This window comes from Tachypleus tridentatus, chromosome 4 (genome assembly GCF_004210375.1).
Source record: "Tachypleus tridentatus isolate NWPU-2018 chromosome 4, ASM421037v1, whole genome shotgun sequence".
Classification (NCBI taxonomy): Eukaryota; Metazoa; Arthropoda; class Merostomata; order Xiphosura; family Limulidae; genus Tachypleus; species Tachypleus tridentatus.
Genome location: NC_134828.1, coordinates 39,762,621 through 39,787,038, shown reverse-complemented (window position 1 = coordinate 39,787,038; position 24,418 = coordinate 39,762,621). Strand labels below are relative to the sequence as shown.

Sequence of the window (24,418 nt, the reverse complement as noted above, 5' to 3'; positions counted from 1 at the left end):
ACATTATCAGCCAAAGTAGTGGAGTATAATATTATATTTAGTCTAATATTCGTTTGTAAACGAGCTGACGTTATTGTTGCCGAATGATTAACTTCTTAGGGATCCACATGGAAAACTTGTACTCTGACTCTAAAAATGATAAAATCCTTACATATTCTCCGAAATCAATAATAAGAGTTGAAATATTCTAAAATAATCATAACTTCGGGACAAGAGTTAAACTGGATGACAGACTGGACTACACGTTTATTTCTCAGAAAGTTGGACAGCTTATATATCTCAATTAAACATAAGTATTAATTACTATGGTCATATACATAGATCCTTAAATGTTCAGTACAGTTAATACCTTAGTGTAGGAAAGAATGACGTTTAAACACACCAGTCATATAATATACACTAAATGTGGACTACTCTTAACCGTTTACAGTGTTTGTGATAATTTACTGATGATAGGTGGAATTATCTAAAAGCGGTATAATGAACCAAAATAGTTATTTTTCTGCAATTAATATGCTGAACATCTTGTAAGACGGAGTAATGCGTAAAAATAATTTAGAATTTTAAAGTAGATACAATCAGGAAATTCTATATATTTGCAAGATTAGTCTGTGAATAAATGATATAAGAAAACAATACACATCTACTGACATAACAATTTCTAAGATTGAGTCATTTCTCTGAAATTACTTTTAAATATTTAATCTTAATCTACCAGATGAAACTTCTTTTGCATGCACTAAACTTACCACCAATAATATTCCCGACTGTTTTATACTAATACCTTAAAATATTATCCATACAAAGTTAATAATGATAGTATGAGAAGGGTATTTATCATGATTTGGTATTTCACCTTCTTAAAAGTTTGCTGTCGAGCATTCTACTTCCTTGTTTTATATATATATAAAAAAAAAAAAAAGATTCACTTTAACTGTTGCTTTAGTTTTGTTCTATCTTCATTGCTGGAGAAATTTGAATGGCCGAGCGCGTAAGGCGTGCGACTCGTAATCCGAGGGTCGCGGGTTCGCGCCCGCGTCGCGCTAAACATGCTCGCCCTCCCAGCCATGGGGGTGTATAATGTGACGGTCAATCCCACTATTCGTTGGTAAAAGAGTAGCCCAAGAGTTGGCGGTGGGTGGTGTTGACTAGCTGCCTTCCCTCTAGTCTTACACTGCTAAATTAGGGACGGCTAGCACAGATAGCCCTCGAGTAGCTTTCTGCGAAATTCCAAAACAAACACACGGAGAAATTTGCTCATGTTCTCTTAAAATACTTCATTAGCAGCTGATGATTAATAAGAATCACTGTTTTCTGATGAAAATTGCTTTCTATTTTGTGTAAAGAAAATTCTTGATTTGTTTTCATTAAGAATGTTTCTGGTTCTTATAATTTCAATACTTCTGTACCTCGTTTATTTATATATAATCAACTCAAGCCCGAGTTATTAGTTATTTTGAATTCACAATTCAGAATCATCCACATATTATTAAGAAACTTCTTCCCAAAACCAGAAAGAAACATAACATTTGATTTAGTGATTCAACAGTTTTTAAATATTATTATTTGTTTTTACATACAACCTTTATTACTTCAAGAAATTATTTAAAATGAGTCATTAACTTATTGTTTGTTTTGAACTTCGCGCAAGGCTACACAAGGGCTATCTGTGCTAGCCGTCCCTAATTTAACGGTGTAAGACTAGAGGGAAGGCAACTAGTCATTACAACCCATTGCCAACTCTTGGCCTATTCGTTTGTAAAAGATTGTTCGAATCCCCGTCGCACCAAAACCCTCAGAGAATTATTAACACCTCAGCCTATCACCTTTAAACTTGTAGAATCATAAATTTAAGGGTAGGTATTCAATCCCTGTTCTTGCACACAATAATTTAGTGCAGGAGAACTTATTTGAGCTGTGCATAATAAATAGAGGAGCCTTTTAAATATTTTGTAAATTTTTTTTGAACTATTGAACGTAGATCTTCTTAATATCAAAATTACTTAATCCAAAGACCGTACTCTTGGAAATATTTAAATTCCTGTTCCATTCCACATGCGTGAAAGAGTGATAATTACACTATGATGAAATATGAGAAAAGAAAATACTACTGAGACCAAAATATAACAACACACTTCACTGGGTCCTACCAGGAATCATCTGAGGCATCTTTACTACGTCGAATATGCTTGCCCTTTCAGCCGTGGGGGAGTTATAATGTTACGGTCAATCCCACTATTCGCTGGTAAAAGAGTACCCCAAGAGTTGGCGGTGGGTGGTGATGACTAGCTGCCTTCCCTTTAGTCTTACACTGCTAAATTAGGGACGGCTAGCGCAGATAGCCCTCATGTAGCTTTGCGCAAAATTCAAAACAAGCCAAGCCAAACAAAGTATCTTTACTACTCATCTTAACAGATCAATATACTTTATAAGGCTCTTTGTATGGCTATCTTAAGATGATTTTACGCCTTCTTGAGCACTCATACGGTCTCGGCAAGCCTTGCTACGGGCACTGCACTTCTTTTCCTACCAAGTTGGATGGGTTTACCTCTGCCTTTTCACTTGCACAAGATCCATCCTTCTGTCTTTTTGATGGCCGTTTCCTGGCAATGTAATTTAAAGACTGGAATACATTTCAGTACTTGACAATTTGTATTTACTTATATTGGTTTCCTCGAGATCTCTGTTCTAAAGGTACTCTGAGACGTGTCCTAATCGGTTTTTGAGGGAGAGCTTTCGATCATAATAGTGACATAGGTTCATGTTAGATCCCAACTCCCAGTCATGAAGTGGAGGTCTGTTGTTCGTTTGCAAGTTGAGTAACTTGTCTTGGTACCCACTGTCACAGCCTTCTAGCCCTGGTAAAAAGAAAATTTCTGTTGTGAACAACTGTTCATGGAATTTGATGAATGAGATTCTTTGGAATACAAGGCCCAACCAGGTGTGCTAGATGATTGAATAAAAAAAGACTGAAATGCCCAATCTTTACTCTAAATATACAAAGAGTTTGTTCAAAACTGAGTATGGTTAAGTTTAAACTGATTAAAGATCCATCCCATTGTGTAGACAAAGAAAGGTTGTAATGCCCAACTACAGCCTTCAATGAGGTACTGTTCAACATAGTAATAACGATAATAATTATATATGTAATCACGCTCATAGAATAGCGAAACGACTTCCTGATCCCATAATTTCTTTGAGTTCAACCAGCTACCTGTGGTCGTACTATTCACTGCTGTCCCTGCTGAGCAATGTAACATTCACACCAGACTCTTTGACCCAGTCACATCCATAGCCTACCATTTAGTTGTCATGCACATAGTTCTCAGTTCCAGCAGGAGGAAATGAGGTCAAAATTCTTCAAGTTTCACACTCCCGAGAAACCCTAGATCACGTGCATAAAATCTTGTGTTTGACTGCTAATTTCTATCACTCTTTTCATAGTCTTTTCTTAGAGAATTTCTTTCAATCATAAAATTATATAACAGCTATGGTGCAAATTATAACATTTCACTGCACCAGTGATGCCGTTTAGCTCCCTATATTTCACTTACAGCCAGATTTCCGCACCTGAAAATTTTATTTTGTTGTGGAACAGCATCAAAAACTGATTCAGTAAAACTCTTTGTTTATTTGATATGTCCCAGTATGTTTGACTGAGAATGTTCCTATCACAACAAAATATTGGATGATCCTCGTATATATATTTGCTATAATATCTAAGTTATTAACAGTGAATTTCGTGTACTACTGACAATTCTATTAACTCATGGATATTTCACCTAAATAAAATTAAAACATCCTTACTCTATATCCCTTAGAAACAACAAGTAAAACTGTACGAAACCACAGACTGAACAATATTCTCGGAAAACGCGGTTAAATTGTGCTTTATCTCTTTTCTCCTTGTCCTACTGCTATTTTTTTTCCTTTGCCATTTCCATGAAAAATCCATAAATCTTTCAAATATATTAACCTTGACATTAATGAGAATCACGGAGATACTTAATGTTTTATTAAAAAATGTCAAGTTATTTTATTACAATTAACCTTCTATTTATCAATTTTTAAGAAATGGATCAAATTCTTGTATTTCAGCTCTTACTGGTTTATATTTATTTCGTTTTCTCTCTCCTTATTATTTATTACCATTGATCTTGTGGAATTATTGTATTTGTTTAAAACATTTATAAAGGACTGTATGTAATGTTTCTAACACGCACATATTACCACTATATGTGTTTGTGACATACATCCATTGTTACAATATATAATGTATAACAATGTGTAATGGTGACATTATATCACCACTACATTTAATCAAGTACTATAGTAGTTAATACAGTCTACCTCCATTTACCACATGGATAGCTTCTTTAATGTTAGGGTTGCCTGCCGAAATGATACTGAGTAGGAGCACTCAGTAGAAGTCATCAAACACAACTCATTTTTATTTCAGGCTTTCACTTCACTAGGTTTTTGAAATTATTTCCTAAAAAAATCGGATGAAGTTTCCCGTAAGAACATTAACACTGTGACTTGTGAAGCAAGAAGTTATGATGTTCCTTCGGTTAACATTTTCCCAATTATCTAATTGTCCTGACTTCTTCAGATCAAGTAATAGTCTTTATATATACATAAACCATACATTCCTCTCGACCTTCTAACCAAATAGCTACTTTCTTTCAGTTAAATGCTCAAAAAACTATCACCTTAGCTGCATAGATTGATTAACCAGCAGACAAAAATCAGATCCTTTGCCACTGGTCAGGGCTGGTAGCAACTCGTCATGTAGCTCCTTGACAACTACCAAAGATGTATCTGCTGCTTCTCTTAAACTGTCAATCAGGTTACATCTTCATTTTCTTCTGATTTGTCAGGCTCTTCTCCAGACTGCTAGTTAAGCCAGTGCATCAAGCACTCGTTTGTGATGTATGGACACAACTTATTGACGTTGATCATGTGTTTTGCTACGTATCTCAAATGCTAAGAAAACCAAATCGTCAGAGTTCCATATACTAACCAGTCCATCCAGGCCCAAGTTGCCTCCGTAGTGCTGGCCCACACCACAACTACATTCGGTCACATTTGTTCCTTTACCATCCAGTCATAATATCTGCCATTGTGCTGCCTTTCCTAGCTGCTGTTGTGTAAATTTATGTGCGTTGACCATTGCATATCTCAGCCTCTGCACACTCTTGGGGAGACTGAGGGACTTACTCTTAAGATGGTGAACCATATAATACATCTATGAGAAGTTACTTTAAGCTCAATTTGCAAGATATTAAGTCGGTTTCTGTACATGTCGTATCTCACCACAGGGAACCCAAAACCGAATCCTGGTGTCATTACACCAAATTTCCCTCTTTGTATCTATTTGTGGTATTCGAAGATGCGATCAGTTTCTCAGCAAGTGTTAGATAGGTTATTCCACAACAATAGAAGAGTTTGCCTATGAAATGTGTAAGGGTTTTAGGGAGAGATAAATTAGACTGAAATAAGAAATGTTTAGTGCTTAAATAATGAAGCTGAGCATGTTTTGTTTTAAACCAATTAATAGAATATTTAGTCAGACAGTGAAAAGAAAAGAAGTACACATATCCACTGCAAACGAATAAACATTCCGTTCTTCCTTAAATGTTTTTTTAGCCTTGCTGTTTCCTTTCTCTTATGATTGAACGTTCCAAAAAATAGATAATATGATTCTCTAAAAACAAAAATAAATCTTTTCTCCAGGTCGACTATTAAAGAACTGAACTAAGAAAGCATTACTTAATTCTATAATGTCAGCAGCGTGACCCTCGTTACTTGAGAGCAATAGTCGGCTCTCACTTTCAATCAATGTTATAATCGGTCAACCAGACATATATGAGTTTTGGCCTATTCGACTGGATTGCTATATCTAATGTTGAAATATTCTTGTTGGCAGAGAAAATGTATTACCTATTAAAAATAAAGAAAATCAAAATACCTAAGACGAAGTAATAGAAATATATTTATTGAATACGTAATACTGCTGCAACATTATAGAAAATCAACAATAACAAAAACGTGGAATCTTTTTATATCGCTATATAAAGTAGGAAAAATATGGTGCTCCTGCATATCACAGTATATTAAATCAATGAGTATCTTCCATCACGATGTGTATTTTGTAAAGGAAGACATCAAAGCATGTTACTACATTCACTCTTCTGAACCCATGTAGAACCTTAACATTCCTTTCTTCTTTTTGACAGTTACTACAGGATACGATCAAACATTTATAGACCAATCCTTCAGTATTCTTATCATTTCATTATTTATAATATCTTTGGATATTTAAGGAAACCTGAATGGAAATTGTTTTACTTGATACACATCTCTCGTATGTATTTCATGAAGTGAAATTGTTCTCTTACCCTGAAAAAATTCATTAAGTTAATTTCTATTTGGTACGTTCATGTTGTTTACACAAAACCTCGACTTTAAACTTCACATTATTTAGTAATGCATGTATTATCCGAAACATTTAATGAGTTGTAACACGATATACTAAATTAGTTTGTGCTGCTTCTGCTTCTGTTACCACACCAAAAACCATTTCAACTGGAAAGTGGTTAGTCACATGTTTTGTTTTATCATCAGTAAGGTTGTATTTATAGCACTGCAAATAGCGTGTAAAAAATTGTATAAGCACTTTACACAGACCGTTCAGTAGTAAACAAACAAACTGCAGAGTAAGACTCCATGGTACATGATAGAGTAAAAACGAAAATTTCACAAAACAAATTTGTCAGTTTGACTATCTGTCTAACTAACGTTGACGTAAAAGCATAATTGTTTACTGCCTTCACCTTATGCAAATTTAGATATTCATGATAGAATTGCGCTACTTTGGCTAAAAGTGTTTTTCTTAGTTTTACTTATAACTGTGGAAGTAACTAATAAAAATAACCACTTTGTAACATTACTAATCAGCTAACAATACACTAGTAGCCATATTATTATGAGGATGCTCCGTAAGTTTCCAAGTAAGAACAAGCCCCCATATCATGTGCGAATGCATTATTGCTTATGTACACGTGCCACATAATCAGGCTGCAGATTTATCAGCTAGATTAAATAAAAAAAACCAAAAAAAAACTGTGTAGACTCTCTAGATGTAAGTTCTAATCACGATATAACCTTTGAAAGCAAAGTTTTCAGTTCTATACATCTGAATCGAAGGTTCTGTGTTGAACAAAGCACTTCTATCACAGTATTCAGTGCCTAAGACATGAGTCTCCTATATGTGGACGTACGTAATCTTTGTCGAAGTCTGACACGTCTTTACTCAAATGATCTGGATTGAATAAAAGAATGATAAGCTGTTTGATTTATCTTTGTTTTGTTTTCAAACCAAGTGTAGCCTATGATATCTAAAGGCCCTCCAGTGGCGCAATAGTACAGGTAGACTGTTGTGTAGCTTTGTGTTTAACTTCAACCAAAATAAACAGACATCTTGAAACAGAGCAATTTTTGAAATACGATAAATAGAGAAAATCTTATGTTGGTAATCTTGAAAAGTTTTATCCCAGCGAAGAAAACATTACTGTAACAATAGAGATAAGGTTAGAAACAGTAATGCTGAACATGCAAAAGAAACCTTAGTGAAAGAAAAGGCCATCACCCTGACTAGCTGGAGGAAAAACTAAACATTATCAACAAAACTCGGAGAATGTCGAGAAATAGCACTAAGAAAAGCTACGAGAAGGACAGGCTTAGAGTTCAGTTAGTCTCGAGATTTAGCACCACAACATTTATGAGACACGTGTATAAATATTTCAAATATAAAAAAAAGAAGTAGGAATGACAGCATCAGAAAGTAAGGCAACAAGACTGGAATAGGTGAGACAACGTTACAACAGTTGGTGGTTTTTGACAGGGGAAATTTCAAAGTAGGTGCGACCATCATACCGCCCATTCCTACTTCGTGTATTACTTTGAACTTTGTACTATTTTATAGACTTGAATTAAGCTTTATCAGTAGCTGATTCCTTTTAAACGCTTAACAAATTGAAAAAAAAAAAGTGGTTTTGACTATTAATTTGGCCCACCCTTTACTAGCCAGATAGCTGTAATGTTTTCCATGAGCAGTGTAATTGTTGGAGCTTCCTCTCTCATTTCCGACATCAAACTTCCTTCATATGATGTGTTACGTATCATAATTTATTTCGGACGAGTATCCAATTTATTATATTACATATATTAACGTATTACTATTTCGAATACCCGGAAATTTGAATTTGAACTTACAAGTTAATTAAACTTTAGTATCTATTAAATTTATAGCATTTGCCAACAAGATTAATACACACAATTTTATTTTTAACACAAATGTATTGTAATATACAAACAATGATACAATTCATAATAACGGTTATTACTAATTGTTATTACAAATGATGACTCATCTACAAAAGTTTTACAAACTTACAAACATTAATAAGTCTTATATCCGGTTTAGAATTGAATATTTTATCAACGATACAGATCCACTACGAGCAAATTAATTCTGACTTGTTATTGTCACACACCTTTCTTAAGTTAACTGATTCGGTTGGCCTAACGCTGCTTTTAAGCAGTCTTTGACCGATGAAGGTACTTGTTTAATGGTCTTGTAGAAATACTAAAGTGTGAAAATAATTAACTGAAGTTGAACGGTTTCTAATGTTCTAAACCTATAAACGTTCTTGATCCAGTTTTGCAGTTTTCCAGTTAATAGGCGTTTATCACAATTATAGCTTCAGAGGCCATTAGCACGCTGACTGTAGCTGACCAGTAATAATCTTCTTCTACTGTCTCTCGGCTAACTGCTTTTATACAGCTCAAGTGAGTTTCTCAAAGTTACTCATTTTGTTAAAAATATGTAATATGATGATATACATCTATTTGGTTACAAAAGCAAAGTTTACAACAGAGAAACTTAGTTATATACACATTTCGTTCAGATTGAAAAATTACCAAGTTTAAAAAAAATACATGAAATAAAAATCATGAGGAAGCACCAAGTCAAAAATACCGTCCATTCCTACCTTGTTTCCTTGCTTTTCAGAGCCCTCGTTCCTGTTTACTAACGTGCTTGTTTTCCAAACAAAAATTGCGCTTGTAATTACAGATTGTCAGTGCTACAATGCCAACACTTAGACAAATAATTATCTGAACAAGTGTAATATTCTTCCCAAATAGAAACAGTATGTTTTTACATTGGTTCCATTACAAAAATGGATAATGATAATGCATTAAATTTCACTCATAATACACCATGAAACAGCACTGACGCATTCAGATACTTTTTAGCATGCATTCATGCATTATACTGATTTTGATCCCATCTAATCAGCAATGGACGTTTTTTCTTGATTTCACAAATTAACTGAATGACAATTTCTAGTGTAGATGTATCACTAAAGTATAAATATTTAAACCAGGACTTGGATGCAATATCTTTGTTCAGCACTCAATGTTGAAAGAACAAAGTCATGTTTGACTTATCAACATTTGCCAGAATGGAGTTAGTGCTTATTGACCAAAGTAATGGTTTCTACAGAGTGCCTAATAAACGTCTAGTTTATTTAAGGTTCTGGCCTCATTAGTATCTACTAAAACTTTGACCTTGCACCTATGTATCACATATTTTGGTTCAAGCTGACTGCTTTGTCACCCAGGTTAGAAGTCAGCTCCAACTTAGGCTCTGCTAGATTAAATTAGACACAGCCACAGCTTGTTATCAAGCTTCCTGTATCTGTTTTGGTGTTAATCTTAATACCTCTCACATCAGATAGTCGTATGTAGATACAGGTTATGAACATTTGTGAAACTAGTGACTAGTGAAGCCACAGTTAAAGCAGTGGCTTCTTCTCTTGTATTTTTAAAGTCTTTATGTGGTCAATCTCTAATTGCATTCGTAGTACAGTCATTGCAACAGAGCCAAGAAAGCGCTGTTGTCTCAGAAGAAACCATTAAGACTACACTATTATTCCTTGCAGAATCTGTTGCCTAGGGGCTGGTTGAGCAAGAAGCCAGAATTTCTTTCGTGCTTTTGAACTGTAATAGACCCTGGAGGCTATTTATTTTATGTTTGTGTCTCCAAACACACTTTCCACTGCTGCTTTGTTAATCCTATGTTTTAGCTTGCAGCTTGATGTGACCACGTCAAACAATGTCACCATTGAAACTATCTTCTTGTGAGATGAAATGTCCTTTCACACATGTGGTGTCACATCGATTTGTTTGGCAGCTCACATGATATAAACTCTGAAGTAACAAAACCTTTGTTATTTTTTGACTGATATGCAATATTCAGGTACATGATATCCAAAAGGAGCCAAACATTTCCTCAATAAAAACAGGTTCAGAAAGTTTTATATAGAAATCAAACTGAACATATGTAGAAAAGGAGTAACAATTAAATACCATTCAATAATTAAAATGATAAGAATAATACTTGCATATTTACTTTACTTATTAACAAGCTTCTAACTTTTAATGGAAGGTTGGAGGAGAATTTAAAAAAAAACATCTGCACAGAACAAGAATGCTGTGGAACAATAACGTAATGCTACATTTTCAAATCTGAAATGGTCAAAGAGTGATATTCCACATTCCTTAGATTAACTGTATTAATGATTATTTCAAGTATTATGTACAATGGAGAAAACTCCAATTCATATAAACAAGAATATATGTGTTGATTTGCCCCAGGGAGCGGACACAGTCATAGAAACAAAGTGGTATAAATCTCTATAAGATACGCAATGCCTTGTATGGCCTTCACTCAACAATCAATTGAAAAGAATATCATAATCATATGGTGAGCCCATGCAAGGAAATTTGAAAACTTGCGTGAATCCACGTTACTACAGTTATATTCTAAAGTAGTTAAAGAAGAGTGAATTTAATAGTTATTTCAAGAAAATTATAAAATATATTTAGATGATCATCAGTTTAATATATTAAACGCTCTCTACTGAGTATAGGACCCTGGAGAAACCATTATATTTTAAGGTCCTGTTCTCATAATGTAGCCTTATTGCAATACGTGTAAATTTAAGGGCGGCTTTAGTAGAGTTTTATAGCATACGGTAATGCCATATATTTGCAATCCTTTTAGCTGACACGTAAATATTTTCAAAACTGTTATTTTTATTTCAGTTGAATTTAAGCACAGAGAACCACCCTAGTAAACACATCTAATTTTTCCTACTTCTACCCAGGACCTACAGGTTGTCGATAAAAAGGTGGGATCTTTAAATTGTTGTTAATTTTTTATATCTTTTACTAGATAACAGTTTGTTTTTGAATTTCGCGCAAAGCTACTCGAGGGCTATCTACGCTAGCCATCCCTAATTTAGCAGTGTAAGACTAGAGGAAAGGCAGCTAGTCATCACTACCTACCGCCAACTCTTGGGCTACTCTTTTACCAACGAATAGTGGGATTGACCTTCACATTATGACCCCCCCACGGCTGAAAGGGCGAGCATGTTTGGTGCGACGGGGATTCGAACCCGCGATCCTCAGATTACGAGTCGAACTCCTCAACCCACATGGCCATGCCGAGCCTGGAATAAGAAGATATAAGAAACTACAGCAGGTTCAGAGCACTTTTTATGAGAAAATGTAATGGAAATAATGAGAAGTTTGGGTATTTAAGAAAGCCAGTGTTAAATTAGGATTTTAAGTCACATTTGAACAAATCTTGTCGATTGCGTTCTAAAAACTTATAGTTTTACGTATTTTTCTATTATATAATAAACAATATAACAAATTAGCAACATTTTCAGGAAGGGGCCACTTTTTTTGTCCACCCCTGTAATTCCCTAACTAGTAACATTCTGATGTCAAAGATAGCTTGTAATGTTCCAGAGTAGAAAACTATCTTTCTATTGTTGTGGTTTGGGAATCAGATAAAGGCCTAGGGCTTTTCTGCCCTTGCACTCTGGCCCGGCATGGCCAAGCGTGTTAAGGCGTGCGACTCGTAATCCGAGGGTCGCGGGTTCTCATCCCAGTCGCGCCAAACATGCTCGCCCTTTTAGCCGTGGGGGCGTTATAATGTTACGAACAATTCCACTATTTGTTGGTAAAAGAGTAGCCCAAGAGTTGGCGGTGGGTGGTGATGACTAGCTGCCTTCCCTCTAGTCTTACACTGCTAAATTAGGGACGGCTAGCCCAGTTAGCCCTCGAGTAGCTTTGTGCGAAATTCAAAAAACAAACAAACAGTTTTGTAACTATACTATAATACAAGAACAACAGTGAAACAATAAAAAAGACTCTTTACATTGTTAGAAGCACGTTACGGCAAGGCCCGGCATGGCCTAGCGCGTAAGGCGTGCGACTCGTAATCCCGAGGGTCGCGGGTTCGCGCTCGCGTCGCGCTAAACATGCTCGCCCTCCCAGCCGTGGGGGTGTATAATGTGACGGTCAATCCCACTATTCATTGGTAAAGAGTAGCCCAAGAGTTGGCGGTGGGTGGTGATGACTAGGCTGCCTTCCCTCTAGTCTTACACTGCTAAATTAGGGACGGCTAGCACGGATAGCCCTCGAGTAGCTTTGTGCGAAATTTCCAAACAAACAAAACAAACAAACGTTACGGCAAACTCGAAAAATAAAATATTACAAGCAATTTTATAAGTTAATAATATAATAATATCAAACAGTTGAATGTACTAAGGTGAAATGTTTTTTAAAATAAAAAAGTTCTTTTATAATTATCTAGAGTATAAATGTAGTTTTTCTAAGTTTTTTATAAAAAATGTGTAAATTTTCCAATATTATTACAAACTTTGAAAGACAACAAAAAATTAAAATCTTTTCATACTACATTTTAATTTGTGTGCAAGCACAAAGCTACACAACATGTTATTTGTGCTATTCCTACCAACGGTATATGAATGCCCCTCTGTGTCACAGCGGTATATCTGTGGACTCATAACGCTAGAAAACGGGTTTCGATACCCGTAGTGGACAGAGTACAGATAACCCATTATGTAGCTTTGTGCTTAATTCCAAACAAACAAGATATATAAATTTGGCTTTTAGTGTATATAACACTAAACAACAACATCAAAAAATTGCTACTATAGAAAAACTCAAGTAATTCGGAGAAATTTATTAGTGTTGGTTCAACAATGTAGTTAGAATTTATTTACTGCTCCAGATTTTGAGTTATTATAACATCTTAATATTTTATCAACACTATGTGAAATACCATGCAATGAACTCAGTAGAATAAATATATGCTGTGAAATTGAATTTACTTGGACAGTTTAATAAGCAAAGGACATACGTTTTTTGAGAACTAAAACTATTGACTCTATTATATTGGCGTAAAATTCGAAATATATTGTTCACATATGCTTTTTGTTTTTAATATAACTGTAACAAATTGCACCACCTTTGATTAATTCTCACACTCATCACGCCTTGTTCTGGAATCAGAGGCAGGTTTAAGGCTGTGTAGGCCCAGGGGCAAATAATTTTTGTGAGCCCTATATCCCAGGTAATTTTACATAGAATAAAATTATCAATGGGTCCCCATAAAACCATGTGCCCTAGGGCTTAGCCTCCTCTACCCCCCTTCCTAAATGCGTCACTGCCTGAATCACGAAGCCCTCACGTGCTCAGTTTGCTAGAACATTTGATTCAGACGTCTCTCTTTCAATTGCCTCTTGCTCACTCGGTTGGTCACTTTGCCTCACTCCACGTATTGTCAAAACAAAGTCCAATCTTCTTCTTCACATCATAATTCCAATATAATCAAATTCTGCAAAACCTTGTTTCTCAAACTCTTTTAAACTCTAATCTGAAAACATAATTAATTTTATATATTTTTGAAAACTCATTTGGTATACCATTTGCAGTTCCTATGATATGGCATGAGCCAAAAGATCTTCAAACTCACTGTTATTTTTGCATAACTTGTTTCTAATGCCACAGACATCAGAGAATTGGGAAACAGAAAAGCTGTTCGCGAAGACAACGAATTAATTTATCCTCTTCATTTAGTAATTCTATTCCCGCAAATGATCGGATTAGTGATTTGTCTCTATCAACGCAGCATGAAAACGTCTTGTTTACAGCAACGGAATTTATTAGCCCTAGGAACAAGAGTTTTAATTCACTGAAGTCACTATCGAAGTCTTGCTTCTCACTGCAGCATGAAAAGTACTTTGTGTTTCTGTACAAACACTGATGCACTAATACAATAATTAAGTACCGGACATCATCAGTGTATAATAATGTTTTCAATAAATCCATATAACTCGAAAACTAAAGATGATCAGTAGCTTTGAACATGATTTTTAGAATCAGTTTCGTCAAATTACTCAGAAACAATTACTTTTTGTTTTGTTGGTGTAGGTGTAACTGATATTTGTCAAACCTCCAGTTAGTAAATCCTACTCTTACACTTACGTAAATACGACAAATATATATATGTTTTTACAACATGAAAGAGCGAACTATAGATTTTTCGCCTTCAGTATATATATATATATTTATTGAAGGATATTCTAGTCATGATTGACGAGAAAGAAGTATAAAAGAAAAACAACAACATTTGTTTATTTTCATTTGAATTTTCGAATACAATTTTCCTTATATGTATGTTGTCATTGACCATTTTCCTTCCATAACAGCAATTGTCTCGTATATGTAACTATTGCTTGCAAACCGGTTAAACCATTTTATCTGGTTTGGATATAAAAATTACAATTTAAACTGAAATTTTTGTCTTACATTACTAGTTGTTTGAAATCTAAAAAACACGTCGGCTCCAATCATGTAAGTTTAAGGACGAAGTATAGACATAATTTATTGAAAATTTATAAATTTAAGTATTTATTAAACGTTAAACTTGGAGATATTTATATTTTAATGAAACATTCGAATTATAATTTCACTCTCATCTCCAATTACTGGGATTCATATTTGAAGATGAAGGCTAAATTGCGTAGGAGAATGTAGAAAAATTTACGCGCTAAATTTAGGAATAAAGAAGAAACTTAAACTCATTCTTCTCATTTAAGGAAAGTATCGATTACGTTTTTAAATTGTAGTTTTACCATCCACTACGGCAGATTCTGCAATGGCATTTTATTCCATAGGCGAGTTACTCCGACAGAAAAATAAAACTTAACTGACACCAAACCAAAGCATTTCTAAATTGTAAATTTGTGCCATCTGAACCTATTTGCTCAGAATATAGCATAAAGAAATCACCTACTCGGATTCAGAAGCATTATCCTATTAATTTCCTGGATAATCTTGTAAACTTGTTAAGACTAAGATTAGAATATCTCTTAATCTTGCCCTCATTTTCTTAAAAGAGTATAACTTAAATTAAAACTGAAAGAGATCTTACCCTATCACCCTTAAAGTAACCTTTCAATCTCTGAAACCAAACAAATAGCTCATGTTTAAACCTTTTCTAGTTAAAAAGTCAATAAATCTTTTTGGAGACCCAAACTGTATGCAGTATTCCAAGTAAGGCATAACTAGCTACTTATATGAAAGGGTCCAGGACAGTGTCTCACCTCCATGATCACTGACTGTTGCTGTAAAACAAACTAACTTCTGATGTTGCATTTCTATTCATAAATACAGAGTTTTGCAGAAATTTAGCATTACCTTGATAAAGCATAAGATGCACACTTTGACTATAACACTTGAATGTGGTAATCAAATAAGTTAACCACCAAAGATTTTCTAACTATTTGTAAAGTTTTTTGAACATTGTTTCAGTTGTGGGCAGTTTCTCTAAGTTTTTCTTTACATGAATTGAATCATCATATTTTTTATTTTGTGTTAAAACAAATTTTTTTTTCATTTGTCTTTTGTATTATTTTCTAGTCATTTTTTGAACATATTTAGTCTCTTGTATTCCATGGAAAAATGTGTTTGACAATTGTGTTATTGAAATAGAAGTATTTCTTTCTAATGAGGCACAAAATGCAAGAAAGTGACAAATTTTTTGCAATGGTGTGTAATTTCTCATGTTAAAAACTACAAGCTATAATTACCAAATTTCCTACCTAATTAGATTCTCAATTTGGAAATAAACACTGTTTTGAAGTAATTTTCCTGACATAATTAAGTTCTCACTTTGAAACAAACAATCCTAAAATTGCAAACAAAGAAACTTTCAAGATGTCTTCAGAAAAGATAATAAATTAATAAATAAAGAGATAGATTGTATAAAAAACATCTGGGTGAAGTATTGTCCTTTTGTTTCGAAAATGTAGCAAGACTTTGTCTGATGAGACATTGTCCACATCCCTTTATGAAGATATCTTCTTTGACTTGTAATCAGTATGTTTCTAACTACTCTCCAAGTTCTGTTACTTTCAATATAAGCTTGCTAATAGTTTTCCCTTGGAATCTCAGCATCTTCAGTACAACTAGAAATACATAAAATACAAATAACATTTGTGAACTTTGTTTATTACTAACTGTTACTATAACATGTAATTAATCAGAAAAAGAAAAATCAAAGGCTCAAGAAATAACCCCCAGAATTTCTCCACTAGTAACAAAAGTGTCCAGTTCTCATTAATAACTTCTTGATTTTCTTTCATTCAGCCATCCAAAAATAATATTTTTTCATATTTCCTTAATCCTATTTATGTGATTATATTTACTAATCTCATGTACAAAACTCACTGAAAATTGAGTGAACTAAGTCTAACTTTTCTATAAGTCATTTAACATGTACACATGAGGGGTCCTTGCATGTCAACTTGATAGAATTTATAACAGCATTTAATCACATTCTTAACTTTTCAAAATAAATCATTGGTTTTTCTTTTCATATCCTACAAAGTGCTAATATTTACAACTGTTAGCAGAAAGTCATTCTATAATCTAATAACTGTGTTAGAAGGTTTGAATGCCTTTAAAGGTACCTAATCTAATATTTTCCAAAATATTAAGCTTGTAACTTCTCATCCTTGTACATCTTGAGTACAGAACAAATAAAATGCATCAAAAAATTAGTAAGGAAAATTTCATCTTCAGTAAATTGCAAATAATTAAAGGTAGTTTATACTAAATTTGCTGAATAATAAATGATTCAAAAAGTGGGAGAAAATAGATTGATTGTATAGCTTGAGAAACTATATCGATAGAGAATTTAAAACATGAACAATAGCTTTGAGGATAAGACATATCTAAAGATAAACATGTGGATTAAGAAAAAAGTTTATTTACTATTTTACTAAAAGTTGCCTGCAAATGAGGATTAAGAAAATACCAGGTTTATGAGTTTTTGCTCTAAGAAGATATAAACTGTTAGATTATATGAATTTTCCAAGAGGAATTCCATTTTTAATTTCATATTTGTAACATTATCCAACTTTTGTCTTTGTGGTGATGATTGATAACAAACGAAAAAAATTGAGAAAATGAAATGTTGCATTAACATGGTGTTTTTAATTACTATTTTAAACTCTGGGAATGTCTGCCAAAAATGTTTTATAATAATGTGTATCAATTGACTGTTTATTCTAGAAGATTTCTCATAAATATTATGGTTGGAGCTACTATTTTTTAATATTAATTTTAGCTGTTGTTTAAAAGTGGTCAAAATCTATTTAATTGAACAAAACATATGTTTATTGTATGTGTGTGGGAAGGGTATTAATGAAAAATTAAGAATAGAGAAGTACAGATGACTTCATCATATGTACAAGTGAGGGGTGGGTGTAGATTGTGCTATGTATCCCCTCGGTGTGGATTCCTGTATGTGGTGAGGGAACCTCCCAGGGAAGGTTTTGTTCTTTCAGTTTACCTCCTCTGGGATCTAAACATCCATCCACGTGTTTGCCGTGCGTGGCGCCCCGTGAAGGGGAGGAGAGGATCCTGGTGGTTGAGGGGTCAAACCCTAACACACCAACATTGGCCTTGAATTCCTGTGGGCAGCCTTTGGGTGGTCCCCCTTGGATCAATCGGCTGGTTCACTTGGGCTAGAGTCACCAAGTACCAGTGTTGGAAGTTCTCAACGGGTGTTGTGGACATTGTGTGGTGTTTGGGTATGGTGCTCACGAAACCCTGGTGTTGCTGCAATGTCCTTGCATGACATTCTAGTGCGTTCCCTCATAGGGCTCCATGGTGGGTGGGGTCAGTGGATATCGAAATTTTTCTTTTTTCCAATATGGATCCTCCAGTAAAAAATTTAAATAAAATAGTGAAAAAACAGTCAAAAGGTGAACAACCACGTCTTGAAGACTCTGAGCAGCAATCTTCAACATCAGTAACACACGTACCTCATTTTCTTATATTACATTCTCTTTCTGAAAAACCTTTAGGGCAAATGTCCCCTTTTTTTATTCAAAAGGGACTAGAGGGACTTGCTGGCTCTCCAAAGTCAGTAAAGAAACTTTGATCTGGTTACATATTGGTTGAAACATCCACACCCCAACACAGTGAACTCCTCTTGAATTCAAAGGCAATTGGGGATATACCTATTGAGGTTACACCCCATGCTACCTTGAATTCTTCACGAGGAGTTATTGTTGAAAGGGATTTGAAGAAGCGTTCGAGTCAGAGATTCTCGCTGGTCTCTCTACTCAAGGAGTGTCTGCAGTGAGCGCATCTCCACTCTCAAAGACGGAGTTACACTGCCAACAAATACCCTCGTTTTAACATTTACTTCACCACGTGCACCTGCCACCATCAAGGCAGGTTATCTCATTGCAGGGTTCGACCATACATACCAAACTCTCTTGATGTTTCCAATGTCAGAGATTGCCACTCAAAGACATCTTGTCATGGTTCCCTGACATGTGCTCGTTGTGGAGGCAAGGACCACGATGCCTATGACTGTGACATGAACCCACATTGCGTAAACTGCAATGGTTCTCACCCCTCTTACTTTCATTCTTGCCCAAAATGGTTGGAGGAAAAAGAGGTGCAGCGTTTGAAAACGATTCATAACATTACGTATCCTGAGGCTCGAAAGTTGCTGTCCACCACTTTATCTTGGACATACACTACTGCACTTCATTCCACAACTACAGTGGGAGTGCAGACAGATTTCTCTGTGCCTCCAAGAGAATCGTTTTCAAAACAAATGAAAAGCCTTTTGACCTCCGTGGTTAAAAAGGTTGATGAATCGACTTCCACACCCATCTCTGTTCCTCCCATACCTTCCAACAAACCTCAAGATCCACGTCCTTCAGTTTCAAATACAGGCATTTCTTCTGATACATCTTTTTCTCCCACCACAAGAGACAAAACAATTATTCATTCGCATCCTCAGTCACTGGATTCCCCTTCCAATAACAACAACCTGCCCACCCGACCCAGAGCAGGATCCATGGAGGTTGATAGACCTCCTCCGACTAAAGACAGTAAAGAAAAAAGATGTGGTCGTAAACCGAAGGGTTCTCCAGCCACTTCACCTACCCATTCTTAAAAATGGCCACCTTGATACAATGGAACTGTCGAGGTTTACGTTCTTATCTGGATGATAGTAAAACGCTGATTTCTTCCTACCATCCTGTTTGTCTTTCTTTACAAGAAACATTCCTCAAAACTGCTGATACTGTCTCCATTCGGCAGTTTTCTCTGTATAGAAATGACAGGTTGTGTGATGGTCGAGTACATGGAGGGGTGGCACTGTTGGTTGATCAACATGTGCCCACCCTGTCTTTGTCACTCGACACACCCTTGGAGGCTGTAGCCATCCGTGTTTCCTTGGGTCATACCATCACTGTTTGTTCTCTGTACCTGTCCCCCTGGAGAGACATATGATCAATCAGAACAGTTGCCATCTCCATTTCTAATCCTAGGGGATTTTAATGGACATCATCCCCTCTGGGGAAGTGCTATTATTGATGGGAGGGGCCGATCTGTAGAGCGGATGCTCTCTGATCACAATCTTTCTCTTTTCAATACTGGTTCTTCCACTTACTTTCATGCACCTAGTCAGTCCTTTACCACTATTGATCTCTCAGTTTGCTCCCCTTCATTATTCTCCCATTTTTCATGGAGGGTTGACAGTAATCCACTAGGCAGTGATCATTTTCCGATCCTTTTGAGAGAGACTGGCCGTGGTCGATGCCACCCTACCCGCGTGCCCCGGTGGAAGCTGGATCAGGCAGACTGGTCCACTTTCACTGCTCTCACAGAACTTGATCCTGCCATCGTAAATCAGCCATCAATAGACGACTGTGTAGCAGCGGTAACTGACTGTATTACACATGCAGCTGCTCAGTGTATTCCTAAAACCTCAACACGTTTTACTCGTCCGTGGTGGAATCCTGCTTGCCACTTAGCTCGGAAGGCTCAAAATCGGGCCTGGGATACTTTTCGTAGATATCCCACACTTTCAAACTGGGTTGCTTTCCAACGGGCCCGTGCACATGCTAGGTGGGTAAGACGTCAAAGCCAGAAGGAATCTTGGATTAAGTTCACAACCAGCATATCTTCTACCACCAGTTCCAAGATCATATGGGACAGGATTCGAAAGGTTAATGGGCACTACAATTCTGTCCCCCTCTCGATCTTACTCTCTGATGGTCAGGAGGTGACTGATGTTCAGAATATCGCTAACACTCTAGGTGAAAGCTTTTGCCGGGTATCTAGCACTTCTGCTTGCTCCTCCACCTTCCTGGCCATCAAGACTCGGGCAGAGCGATCACCTCTTTCCTTTCGAACTGACTGTTTCTTTGACTATAATTGTCCCTTTACCCTGGTGGAACTAAAAATGGCCCTTCATCGGTCTGCCAGTATGTCTGTTGGACCTGATGATATTCATTATGACATGCTGCACCATCTATCTCCTGCTTCTCTTGATGTCCTTCTGATTGTTTTCAACCAGATCTGGCAGGAGAATGTTTTTCCTGATGCCTGGCACCAGGCTATTATTTTACCTTTCTCTAAGCCAGGGAAAGATCCCAAGATTCCTTCAAACTACCGTCCAATTGCTTTGATGAGCTGTCTCTGTAAGACATTAGAAAGGATGGTTAATGCTCTATTGTTTGGTTCCTTGAATCAAACAACCTCCTCTCGCCCACCCAGTGTGGGTTCTGTCGACAGCACTCCACCACAGACCACCTAATTCGTCTTGAAACATCTATCAGAGAAGCCTTTCTCAACCGCCAACATCTTGTATCAATATTCTTTGACATAGAGAAGGCCTACGACACAACATGGAGGTATGGCGTTTTGCGAGACCTCCATACATATGGGTTACGTGGCCATCTACCCATGTTTATTAAAAATTTTTTAATGGACAGGAGATTCCAAGTTCGTGTGGATTCGACACTTTCCCATTCTTTTGTACAGGAACTTGGAGTCCTTCAAGGCTGTGTATTGAGTGTTACACTCTTCAGTATAAAGATAAATGCCATCACTGAACACTGTTGCGAATGGGCTGTATGTCGACGACTTTCACGTCTCATGTCAGTCGTCAAACATTAGATATTTTGAGCGGCAACTACAAACCGCCCTCAATTGTGTACGGAAGTGGACTCTGGCGAACGGCTTTAATTTCTCTCTCTCCAAAACTGTATGCATGCACTTTTGCCATCGATGGGGTATTCACCCTGATCCTGAACTTCATATCGGTGAAGTTTTGCTGTCAGTGGTCCCAGAGACCAAGTTCTTGGGGCTTATCTTTGACCGTAAGCTGACCTTTATACCACATTTAAAGCAGCTTCCGGTCAAATGCACAAGAGCAATGAACATCCTCCGTGTTCTCTCTTCTACCAGTTGGGGGGCAGATCACTGTTTAATGTTAAAGGTATATCGTGTTCTTATTAGATCGAAACTCGATTATGGATCAATGGTCTATGGCTCTGCCAGACCCTCAGCCTTAAAGATGCTGGACCCCATTCATCACCAAGGACTCCGACTCTGCACTGGGGCTTTCCGTACCTCTTCAGTTCAAAGTATATACATTGAATCTCACGAACCTTCTCTACACCTTCGTCGTTTGCAACTATTTTTACAGTATACTTCGAAACTTCATTCCTTACCAAAGCATCCCACCTGGAAATGTGTTTTCCTTCCTCGGTGGGCAGTACTTTTTCAGAACAGACGATCTGTCATTGCTCCGTTTGGCCTTCGCATCCGGGCGCAATTGAATGAATTGGGTCTGTCCTTGGATAACATTGCAGATTCCACAGGTCGGCCCATCCCACCATGGCTTATTACAGCCCCCAAATGTGACCTTTCTTTCAGTCACCTAAAAAAAAGGCAGATACTCCAGATTGGAAGTACCGTCTTTTATTCAATGAATATCTTTCAAACAATCATTCAGTTCCCATTTATACAGATGGTTCCAAATCAAGTAACTCAGTGGGCTCTGCTGTGGTTTGCTATGGGTCAGTAGTTGTGCGCAGAATCCCTTCTACAGCTTCTGTGTTCACTGCTGAACTGTATGCCATATCTCTTGCCCTGGATCATATTGCAGCTGAGCAGTACTCCAACTGCACTATTTATACTGATTCGCTTAGTTCTATACTTGCCTTGGAATTGGTACACGTTAGCTCACATCCTATTCTCGCTGATATTCGAAACCGACTGGCCCATTTCTCTTTAGCTGCTACTTCAATCCAGTTTTTCTGGATACCAGGCCATGTTGGTATTTGTGGGAACGAGCTTGCAGACATGGCAGCTAAATATGTCTGCTTCAGCACCATCACTTCTATGCCTATTCCGTACATGGACTATGGTGTTGTCTTCAAGGCTCGGCTCTGTGCCAGCTGGCAGTCCACTTGGAGTGAGCAACGCGACAACAAACTTTTTCAAATCAAACCCAAAATTGGACTTTGGCCATCTAGCTTCCATAAAGTTCGGAAGGAGGAAGTTGTTCTCACTAGGCTACGCATTGGTCACAGTTTGTTAACTCATCATTTTCTTTTATCTGAAACTGATGCACCAATGTGTAGTTTGTGTAACACTCAAATCACTATCAGCCACGTTTTACTTTCTTGCCATCGTTACAATTCTCAACGACGGCAATATTTTAAACATATTTTTCCCAGGGTCAGTCTGTAACATTGGACAGAGTTATTGGTGATGGTGACTCTGTCCACCTTGATAATGTTTTTAATTTTTTAATGGCCATTAATCTTTTTAATCTCATTTAAGTGTTGCATATTTATTCATTACACCTTTTTAATTGTGGTTCCTTTTTTACAGTTTTAATCTCTCTCATTCAATTTGACATTGGACAATGGCCAGAACATTAAATAACTCGACACCAGGACTGGAAAGGCCAACTTCAGGTGACTAACGCTACTGTTTGAACTATCCGTTTGAAATGCTCGTTAGTCGTCCTGGCAAGTTGTTATTATACTTTTGCTGCATATCATTTCACACTTTTACTACATATTGACTCATTACTTCAGGTGACTGACGGTGGTTTTTTTACCTGTTAGTCTTCCTGGCGGGTTATGATCATATTCTGCTGACTCATAACATTTTCTGTTTTAATTGCCGTTTGCTTTTAACTTCAGGACTACAAATTTTAATTTACTTGACTTTATCTTTTACTGGACATTTTCAGGTGACTTTACGGTGGATAATTTGCTATACATAACCCGGAACCAGGACTGGAAAGGCCAACCTGTTAGTCTTCCTGGCGGGTTATGATCATTACCAATTTGCTTGAGTAAATATTTTACAACTTTGAACACTGGATGTCACCATTGGTTTTTACACCATTTTCTGTTTTAATTGCTGTTTTGTTTTTACCTTCATTTACTTTTACAAATTTTACTCCATTTACTTGACTTTATCTTTTTACTGGACATTTGGCTACCCATTGTTACAATTTTGCTATGTATTTTTTAAAACTTCTATTCTTTTACATTTTGATACTGGTTGCTATGACACATAATCCGGAACAAGGACTGGAAAGACCAACTTCAGGTGACTGAAGGTGGTTCTTGAACTTACCTGTTAGTCTTCCTGGCGGGTTATGATCATTACTTTTTTGCTAGAGTAAATACCTTACAACTTCTTATACTCTGCCTTCTATCTTAACATTGTAGACTAGGTGTCAACATTGGTTTTATACTTTTTTGTTTTACCTTCATTTCCATTTATGTCTATTACTACATTTATTTATTTTTATTATTTTTTTTTTACATTTTTACCGAATGTCTGGTGCAGATAGCCTCGCTGCTTTGTGCCATAAAACACTAAATCAATCAATCAATCAATCACTTTTCAGTATAAAGATAAATGCCATTACTGAACAACTCCCTCTCACTGTTGCAAACGGGCTCTATGTTGACAACTTTCACATCTCATGTCAGTCGTCGAACATGAGATATATTGAGTGGCAACTACAAATTGCCCTCAATCGTGTACTTAAGTGGACTATTGCGAACGGCTTTAATTTTTATCTCTCTAAAACCGTTTGCATACACTTTTTCTGCCAACGGGA

The 24,418-nt window shown here is 36.4% G+C and overlaps 1 protein-coding gene across 1 annotated transcript in view; it reads left to right on the top strand.

Annotated features, from left to right (window-relative positions):
- The first annotated feature begins 14,640 nt into the window (after positions 1–14,640).
- Positions 14,641–24,418, top strand: part of LOC143248902 (translin-associated protein X-like) — a 40,762-nt gene continuing 30,984 nt past the window's right edge. Inside the window, 1 exon segment of the mRNA XM_076497836.1 lies at positions 14,641–14,802. The gene's annotated coding sequence lies outside the window, so the exon portion shown is untranslated.